The following is an 11,021-nucleotide window of genomic DNA, read 5'->3' on the forward strand; positions in this document are numbered from 1 at the left end:
TCTTGTGTATTTTTGATTCATACTTGATCCCATCCTTGTCACCACATAGAACAAGTCAGTGTAGCTTGTGTGCCATAATAAGTTTCATAAAAGAAGGCATATAGAAGGCACAGCTTGTTGTGCAAAAATTAAAAAGTTGCCCATTTATTTTGCACAGCATTTATTATGGATGCTAGAACTATGTTCTTTGATCTTCTACATCCTGCACTGTTCCAGCACTAAATTAAGATGACATTAAAAAGAAAAAAAATAGGTTTAAAATATATTGGAGTAATAGACCATCTCGTGACATCATAGAAAAAAGTGAAATTATTATGCAAAGTGATCCATATATTTCACAATGAATTAATCAGTTACAGAGGAATATAATGATTAATCAAATGATTAATGCAATGTAAATGAATGCTATCATTAAAAAATAGAAAATAAAAAATAAAATGAAGCCTAATCAATGACAAAAGACATTTAATTTAAATCACACAAAAAAATTACTAAACCCAAACCCTTGCTTGCCTTAGTATAAGCATATGGGATCATTCCATTAACTGTAAAAGAAAAAGTCACATCCCAGAGACGGCTTAAAATTCTGAAATAACTTTCAGATTAAGATGAAAGTGCCAAAACTGCAGAGAAACATTAAGAAAATTAAGGAAAGTCTCGTAGTTCTAAAGGAGGAAAATTTTCCTATCAGCTAAAAGATTTCAAAGTACAGAATGACTAACCTCTCCTTCTTAGGATAGAAGCTAAACATTAAGGTCATTTCCTCCATAGTAACATATACTGCAGCATATTCCACGAGATGCTTCTGGTGTGACCCCAAATTTCATTGGGTACCACTTCTTTAGATTTTTATTGGCTGTTGGTTATGCCTCGGGATCTGTCTATTAACATTAATACTACGATGGTGGTTTGTAAGACCAAAATTTTATAATTTTTCTTTATCCCAATGTTTTTCGGTTTTCCTTCTCACAGCTGAACTTTTTTTAAATGTTTACTCAGGTCATTTGTTCATTTTGGTTCATGCAACCAAAACATTTCTTATTGCATTGACTATGTCTGATAGTATTTTCCACTGGGGCAACTTTTATCATGTGAAAAGCAGGGCTTGATCCATTGTGTCTCACCAGGCATCATATAATCTTCAGGAAAGTAGCGTGAGTGGGTTCAAATCAGAAAAACAGGTGGTTGGATAGTGTTGCCCATATAGTACTATGCGGCCTTAAGCTGATCTGTTTGGTAAGATTTACACACATTCACTCCTCTACAATTCCTGATCTTCAAAGGCACAGGTAATGGATTCTGTCTAGTAAATAGAATATTGGCCAAGTGTGATTGGACACACAAGGAATTTGTGTGCTAGAGCTAGAGCCTTTGCTGCAAAGAAGCCACCAACCACTCTACAAATCAGATGGTTAAATGTATATGAGCTTCCTTACATTTTACCTGATATTCTTCTTTGTCCTACCAACTTCTCAGGGTTTGTTTTTCTATATAGAAATATGCTTTCTAGCCTGGTGCCTGAACCACTAAAGCAAACTGTATAGTGAGTAAATAATTCGTCTTCATTCATGCTTGCCATCTCAGTCATGACTATATCATTCTTTATTCTTTCCAGCCTTGGTTATCAAACAGACTTCTCAGAATAATGCTGTCTTCTTTCATTTCTATGCTGTTGCTTCTTCTGTAGTTTAGAAACTATAAAAAACTCACTTTGAACTTTTTAATCTTTTTGTCACATTTCTTTAAATCCCCCCCTCAGTCCCTATTACTTCCAAAGCTCTTTTTGTTGGCCATAGATCTAAATTTAGCAAAACTAAAAAAAAACCTGATAAAGAAAATACCATCTATCTGAAATAGAAAAAGCTGTTTGTAAGCATGGTTTGCATAAATGAAGCATTTAAATCTTTGGGGGAAATGCTTAGAAAATGCTTTGTGGAAAAGCAATTATTTCAGGATCATAAATATCTGTTGATGTCTCTAGAAGAAAAATCCTTTTGGGAATAAAGATACTTCAAAGTGTATCTGACACATGCACACAGGCATGAAATAACACAGCATGCTTCCAAGATGATAACATTTTCTGCATTTCAAAAAGCTAAAACCTTTGCTAATGGGTATAAATTTCTAAAGCTAACAACTAAGAAATTTGTGAATGTTGAAAGAAATGTGGTTTGGGGTGTTGTTGTTGTTTTTGTTGTTTAGCTAAAATTAACCTCATAAAGCTGCTAGGACAGATCATACCAGTCTTACAGCTTGAATGTAATCAATATGCTCCTGGCACAGGGCTCCATGTTTTCACAATTACAAGCAAGAGTCTAGGCACTGCAGCTCATATTAGCTATCCAGACTATCATGAAATCAATAGAAAGAGAGAAAGTAATGGAGAAGAGGTAACTTGATTTGAGAAACAGGAAGGCAGTCTATTGATATTGGTGGAAATATAGATTGAGTTGTATTCTAGACTAAAAGGGAAGCATAATAAAATGTCAATAGAAGATCTTTCACCTCCTAATAGTCACTAGTTATAAAGCTTGTTATTTTCTAGGAACTCTTTTCATTAGATTATGTCTGCAGAGGCACTATTTGAATATCTACCATAGAATCTTCCAACATGCATATTGTCAAAGATATTGTGACATCTTATGGAATGCAACAGGGCCTTAGCTCCCACCTCCAACCTTCCCCCAAATAAACTGATATATAGCCTACTCTTCAAGGGCTACCCATATTTCATGCTTTTTTTAATTGCAAATCATTCTTATTACATTCAGCAAGCAATCATCAATACTACATTTGCCCAAGACAGTCCATAGCCCATAATTAAAACATGACAGGTTTTCTCCAAATCAACAAATGTACTATGAACTGCTACTTTTCTCATAAGTGTACATTGCTCACTCACTTGCTAAAGGACTAAATCTGGTCTGAAAACACTCTGACCAATATATAAAGGCTCACTTTTGTTCACTGTCACTTCACACTTGTTCATCCAGAATTCTGTCATGCAGAATTCTTCCCAGGCACACTTAACAAACAAACACCCCTGCTTTTATGTATCCCCTGTTGCAATCTTTCATTTAGTACACGAGAGCATTCATGAGATCCTTCCAATTCTCAGGCACAGATGTTTTACATGATACCCACGCACTGAACCACAAAATGCCTATCCTGTATTAGAGTAATCAGGAATGCTTTAAGTTAAACTAGCACAATCCAGACTTGGCACTAATCTTTAAAGACTGAAATGGCTTTGGGTCCAGTGTATAATTTTATTGCTACCAGTTGAAATTTGCTTATAAAACTTAAAGATTTTACCTAGTTCTCAGTGATGATTCGAGGGACAAGAGACACGACTGGACACTTCGCATTACTCTGTTCAATTTATTTTTTAAAAACTCTTTTCACTTAACTTTACTCTTGACTTCCTGTCCCCCACCCCCGCTACCTTCTGCTATTTGGCAATTCTCATTATTGTTGCGATATTGGCAGTTAATTTTATTTTGCTCGATTAATTATGTTAATTAATACTATTTGATTTCTTGTGCAATGTCGTGGAGTTGTTTAGCCAAAAAATGTACAATAAAGCATAATATTTCATTTTCTGAGTCTTAGGATATTATCATACCTTCTTTTTTTTGCTTTCTTTTGTTACTATTGTGCTTCTTTTTTGGGGGGTTTGGACCCCCTTTACAATGACTGCTGTAATAATGCAGTTATAACATGTCAAAAGTTGTTGGTTCAAAACCCAGCAATTTCTTAAATTAACCATATTTCTCTATATTAAGCTATGCTTTCACAACTGGTATCTTCTTCAGCAGTGTTGGATTTCAGGCTATGCAGACCACAGACAGTTAACTGAACAGGGAGTGACTGGGATTCTGCTTTTACAGCCAGGTTCCTGACTTTTGATTGGTCTTCAATCAAACTGATTGGTGCAGGGTGGTGAGACCACCTTGCTTCTGAAGATGCTAGCCACAATTGCTGTGAAATATCAGAAAATCTGTTGTCTTGACCACATTTTCTAAACACCCAAAGTCCAACACTGCACTACTACTCTTCTTTCCAAGAATTTACTTTTCCCTGTAGATATTTTTTAATAAGTGCATTTCCACTTATTCACTATTTTTCAAGTCACTTGAGATAGAGGGGTTTTACCCTACTTGCCAGTTTCCCATTGTTATCAATATTTTAGATATTTTTTCAGCAAAATTGAAACCAGCAGGGTTTCACTGGATGCAGAAAGGGTTTTTCTTATACATTTTTAAAACTTTGGTCAGATATGACATTTTAAAACTAATCTGGTTTTATGTGGTTCGCTAATCCTTTTCCCAGGATTATTATAAATGAAATCACTTCTTCATCTTTAAAAATACCTCCCGGGACTCATCAAGACTATCTTTTATCTTCTCTTACTCTTAGTTTGGTACTGGAGCCATCAACCGGCTTATTAGAATAACTCCACTGGCTGAAATTGAACATACATATTGTATGTGCTATACTAAATTATATTGCTTTTGTGCAAGAGCTTAATAAATTATTAATTACATATGGTTCCTATATTATATGAAATAAATAATTTATACACTGTTGCACAATATATTTTATTATTGAACATACAATATAAAATAATATTTCTATTGAAATTTTGAAGATTGAAATTATTTGAAGGAAACTTTCTTCATTTCTCTCTCTCTCTCTCTCACACACACACACACACATAATTGCTTGTCACATATGTTTAAATTCCACTTATTCTTATGGACAAAGGAAATATAAAAATAAATATGACATCAAGGTTGATATATTTACTCAGAGACATTCAGGTATTTTAGCTGAAAAATAAAACATTATTGTTATGGTTTGTTGCACAGTCAGCCAGATGTTTAGACTGGACTTGGCATTTTTATCCAGCTGCTGAGTATTTCCCAAGGACCTGGGATAGGCAGTAATTGCTTGATGGCATTAAAGATATTGTCAGAGTATATAAGCTGCTCCAAGAAAAGCTGCCTTTTGCAATTGACTGATGGTGATCTTTTTTTAAGCTCCATTAGGGAATGCAAAGCATAAAAAATAATAATAATGAATAAAGGGAAAATCAAAAAGCACTCTGTGATTTCTCTGATATCATGGCATGGGGCACAGAGCAGTCTTCCTCAACCTATTGCCCTCCAATATTTAGTCAATTAAAACTCTGACAATCTCCAGTTGTCCATAAATTTTGGGTGTTTTAGCCCAACACATCTAGAGGGCAACAGATTGGGGAAGGCTAGTATATGGACTTCACATTTCATGTCTATTCTTATTAGAAAACAATATTAAGATTTAATATTTTGATATTATTTTATTTTTAATTTAATTTACATGTTGTCCATCTCTCTGGTAAGGGGACTGGGCAGCTTTCAAACCATAAGAAGATAAATAGAAAAACAATTTTAAAAAAACTATGCAAAAAAATGGAACCAAGGAGATGGACAGCATGGGGATGAGGTCTTCTTACTCTGTCAACCACTTTCAATGGTGAGAATACCCTTCAGAGCTCCAAGCCAACCGGCAAAATCAAATTTTAATACCCTGCAAGCAGTTCTTGCCTCTGTGGTAGAGTGCTCCACAGGGCCAGGGTCACATCAGAAAAGCTTCTTCTCCTTGACCCCATGCAGAATTTCATAGCAGACGGGGTCTGTAGCAGACATCTTCTGCTGGTGTGAGTGGGATGGGCTAGTTTCATTGGGGGGGAAGCTCCTTAGATATCCTAGATCCCTGCCATATGGGGCTTTAAATGTAATAATTAACAACTTGAATTGGACCCAGAAGCAAACTGGCAATGATTTCATCTTAAAATCAACCCCAATCTTTACCAGTAATTTAGAGATCAGAAACTAAACTAATAGAGAAGATTTATAACAGTAACAGAGTTGGAAGGGACCTTGGAGGTCATCTAGCCCAACCCCCTGCTCACGCAGGAGACCTATACTAGGAATTCAAACCACCGACCTTTCTGATCGACAAACTCAGTGTCTTAGCCACTGAGCCACCTAGCCAGGCTTCTGAGCCACCTAGCCAGCTTCTTACATGTAAGTTCTGTACCCTCTCTAAAAATGTGACTTCTCCTATGTATATGTGTATGTATCTATATGCATGTGTTGTGTGTGTTTGTGTGTGTATGTATATGTATGTAGGTCTTGGCATATTCGGGTCTTTTCCCGTGTAAGGTTGAGAGTATCTTGGTGACGTTTAGACGAGGTCTAACTTGTCATCTCCAGGCTGGTGCTTACGGCTTTGTGCTTGTGCGAGCAAAATGTGGTCGGAGCTGCCGTCTCTCTATAAATACTGGTGGGGAGGTGTGGAGTGTTGGCTTTGTTGTTGTAAGTGGGCTGGTTGGCTGTGTGGTTGCATCTTGATTAGTAGGGGGAGTGGATGTTTGCAAATTAGTTGGCTGTTTCGTAGCATCCTGTGTGAGTGTGATCCTGGTTGTGTGCCCATTAGCCTTCTGTGTTGTAATGACCTGAGTAATGGGCTGTGTGGAAACGTCCTGAGTTCTGGGAACGTGACCTCCTGAATCTTGTGCTGTAACATCCTGGGTGGTTGGTTGTGTTGTAATGTCCTGAGCTTTGGTATATGTATATGTATATGTATATGTATATGTATATGTATATGTATATGTATATGTATATGTATATGTATATGTATATGTATATGTATATGTATATGTATATGTATATGTATATACACACTCATATACTCTGTATCTTCTGGGCTGAAACCAGACTGAAATATATATTTAGTATCACTAGATTTCCTTGCATTCTTTCCCTTTCAACATCAGTTTTCAACTTCATTTTATCAATTACCTCATCAATTACCTCATTCAGTCTTACACTGAATCCTGGTTGATACTTTTTGTCATTTTCATGACAAGGCAGAATTGTTTAGGATATCAGGATTTGTTATCTCTGTTATGATTGGAATACACATTTATTTGCTCTACACAAGAGAAGCTGAAATCACCCATTATTATGGCACTTTTCCTTCGGATGCCTCTGTAGATCAAGATCTTTAGGAGTATTTTGGTCAAAAGATAAAGAGTGCTAGGCTATTTATAGTTATCCAAAATGAAGTTAAAGATGTCTCACTCCTTACCCTCTCTTGAATAAAATTAGTTGGAAATAGATTACTCCATTCATTTAAAACTATTTGTAAGAAAAAAAATCTTTGAGATTAATGTGAATGTTAAAAAAAAATCTTCATGAATAGTGATTCTGTGAGGATCTTTCTCTTCCAAATTTCATTTTTTAAATAAATGGTATCATTTTTCTCATCCATGTAAGATATATTTAAATTTGACTTTTCTTCCACAACACAAACATTATCCTTTTGCTGCTGGTCACCAGAAATCCAAACCTATCAGTTTAGTACAACTCATAAGACTGATCTGTAATAGACTCCCTTGAATAAAGCTTATTCATGCTTCTTTCTTCTATGTTTTTTCAACTTCCCGGTCTAATTTACACCTGGGATCTCCTAGTGGAAGTACAACCAGCTCAACCTTGTTTAGATTGTTTTGGGATCATCCAAAGTTGACTGGGCGCTGCTATCTTCTGTAGTAAGATTCTGCTATCTTCTGTGGAAGATTCTGTGGTTGCTCCATGGCAAATGTTAATTGCTCTCCCATTCCACCAAGCCATGAGATGTCTCTGGGTTGCAGGAATAGGAAACTGAAACCTGCATAAGGTTTAAGGCAGCAAATCTGAAGGATATTTTATAGCCTAATAGAAAACTAATAGTATGAAATAAAGATGGGGCTAGATGAATCAAAAGTTGGAATTAAGATTGCCAGGAGAAATATCAACAACCTCAGATATGCAGATGATACCACTCTAATGGCAGAAAGCAAAGAGAAATTAAAGAGCCTCTTGATGCGGGTGAAAGGAGGAGAGTGCAAAAGTTGGTTTGAAACTCAACATTAAGAAAACTAAGATTGTGGCATCCAGCCCTCTCAATTCCTGGCATATAGATGGGGAAGAAATGGAGGTAGTGACAGATTTTATTTTCCTGGGCTTCAGGATCACTGCAGATGGGGACTGCAGCCAAGAAATTAAAAGACACTTGCTCCTGGGGAGGAAAGCTATGGCAAATCTAGACAACATACTAAAAAGCAGAGACATCACCCTGCCAACAAAAGTGCATATAGTCAAGGCTATGGTTTTCCCAGCTGCAATGTATAGCTGTCAAAGTTGGACCATAAGAAAGGCTGAATGCCAAAGAATCGAGGCCTTTGAACTATGGTGCTGGAAAAGACTCCTGCAAGACCCTTGGACTCAAGACGATCAAACCGGTCAGTCTTAGAGGAGGTCCACCCTGACTGCTCTTTAGAAGGCCAGATCCTGAAGATGAAACTCAAATATTTTGGCCATCTAATGAGAAGGAAGGAATTACTGGAGAAGAGCCTAATGCTGGGAAAGATTGAGGGCAAAAGAAGAATGGGACGACAGAGAACAAGGTGACTGGATGGAGTTACTGAAGCAGTAGGCATGAGCTTAAATGGACTCCAGGGGATGGTAAAGAACAGGAAGACCTGGAGGAATGTTGTCCATGGGGTCGTGATGGGTCGGACATGACTTCGCAATTAACAACAACAACATGAAACAAAGAAGATCATATTGATTCAAACCCCTGATTTTTCTATATGTGGGAAATAACATTTTAGGAAAAAATGAAGAGAAAAAGATACCTTAGTGGAAGAAAACATGTTATACAGAAGGTTCATCTTTAAGATGTTAGAGGGTCTTAGATAGCAAATCTGGAAGGTGAATAGCCTGCATTAGATCCTGAAGCACTGCTGCCAATCATATTAGAAAATCCACATTTGTAAATGGGCCAAAGGCAGGGTTGGCATTATCATAGAGTAGAATGTGGCTGCCTCAGACAAAATATGCAAAGGTAGAGGAGGTACAGCAAGATGCTAAGAACAAAATTGTATGTGCACAAACCACCTGCCCTGGGTGTCTTTGTTCAACCTAAATGTTCATGGAGATTGTCAATCATCCACGTGATGTTTCACTTCTCATCCTAGAAGCTTCTTCAGCTCTGAAGAAGCTTCTTGGATGAGAAGCAAAACATCTTTAAAAAATAAATCAAAAAGCCAAGTTGCCTCTTGAAAAAGCACCTTTGGGACTTTGCTCAGCCTGTTGCCCTAGAATTGCAATTACAGCATTTGATTTTAAACAGTAAGATAGTAAATACGTGTGCGTGCGCGTGTGTATTATCAGCCTGAATGAATCCACCACAGAATTAAGGCCTTTTTTATTGAAAATTATGCCTTCTTTTTTCGTCTCCCCAAGAATTGAACCTTTTTTCAGATGACTCGGAGCTTCCAGGCACCCCGGAGGTCCTGCAATGAGGCAGATCCGGGCTAATGCCATTGCGATCCTGACCATAGCCTGGATCCTAGGCACTTTCGAGTAAGTGTGGCAGGACAGCAGGTCTCATTTGGCCACATCCAGCCGGTTTCCCAGCAGCATCGACGTCGGCAGCATTAAGAGTGGGCAGAGAAGAGAAGAGTCCGACAAAGTCGAGCTCCATAAAGAAGAGAGGACCGTCCCCTTTCTCGTAAGTGCGGCTTTCCCTTCCTGGGCTCCCGGTGCCCTCCAACGGGTTGGCAATTCCCGCGGCTGCCTTAATACAAAAACAGATACTGCGCAGGCGTGGGGAGGTCGTGGGGGGGAAAGGAAAGGAAGTGTGTGGAGGTGTGGAAGCGTTGGCCAAGTTTGCAGGGAGATTGGCCGAGTTTATGCTGCTGGCAAGGAGGAAAAGATAAAGTAGTAAAGCGAGGGGAGGGGCAGCTTACTCCCTTCCCCAAAGCCCTGCTATGGTTGACTGCCTTCCACGGGGGCTTCCACTTGCCTGCCTTCGCAAGCTGGCCACCGGGATGCCGGGAAGGCAGCGTGGAAGGCAGGCAAGCATGGCAGGACTGCAGGCCATGGATCGGTTTGGGGGCATGGCCAGCCAGCAATTGCTCCTGGTTCAGTGAACCAGCCCCAGTCTTCGCTACCTACTCGCCTGATCTGGTCCGATCTGGTAGCATTTCACCCCTGCCCCCTCCCCGCGCATGTGTGTGTGACCCCCCTTGCGCTCCCCACCGCTTTTGGCACGTGATGGCATAGTGAGCCCGATAGGCCCGTTTTTCACCCTCCCCAGGCTCCAGAGGCTTTCTTGAAGCCTGGGGAGGATGAAAACGCCTTCCCCACCCCACTGGAGGCCCTCCGGAGGCCAGAAACAGCCCATTTCCTGACTTCCAGTCCCACTGCGCTAGAGCTGAGCTAGGGCAATGCTCGTGTGCTCACCAATATGGCTCAGCATGCCACCTGTGGCACGCGTACCATAGGTTTGCCATCATGGGTCTATCATATTGGCCTAGTGCAGCTTAGTACATAGATGTTTTTCAACATAGTATAGGTATGAAAGAAAATGCCTGGCCCAAAATTATCCAGCCAACTTCTCTGTCGAAGGGGGTCGAATATCTCGGTGTTCCTATTATTACTCTAGCAGTTTAAACACAAACCATACTGACTGATTCTCTCTTTCTCCCCACCTCCACTTCATACACATATACATATACATTTAGAAAGTGTGTATTGCTGGGAAGCAAATAAAGAAGACCTGAACAATCATAGAAGGATGGGATTCTTACTATAAGAAATTACTATAAGCATTCTACTTCTCCTGGAAAAACTAACTTTACAAAATCTTAGGGGATTATCAGGCATAAGTAGATACCTTTTTTTAAAAAAATCACTGTAGTTCTGCTTTTAAAATGTACTTCTGATCATTAGAAAACTCAGAATTTAGATTTGTGTCAGAAAACTCCCTAGAAGGAATGTATTTATTAATATATAAATGTCCATTCCACTTCAGCCAATAGTTCTGGATGGCTTACAAGAAAAAAGATAAAATTAGAAAATCATTTACAGTCCTAAAACAATATTAAGACTAACACCAACAATTTAAAACTTGAAAAAATCCTG

Source organism: Ahaetulla prasina, chromosome 3 (assembly GCF_028640845.1).
Source record: "Ahaetulla prasina isolate Xishuangbanna chromosome 3, ASM2864084v1, whole genome shotgun sequence".
Classification (NCBI taxonomy): domain Eukaryota; kingdom Metazoa; phylum Chordata; class Lepidosauria; order Squamata; family Colubridae; genus Ahaetulla; species Ahaetulla prasina.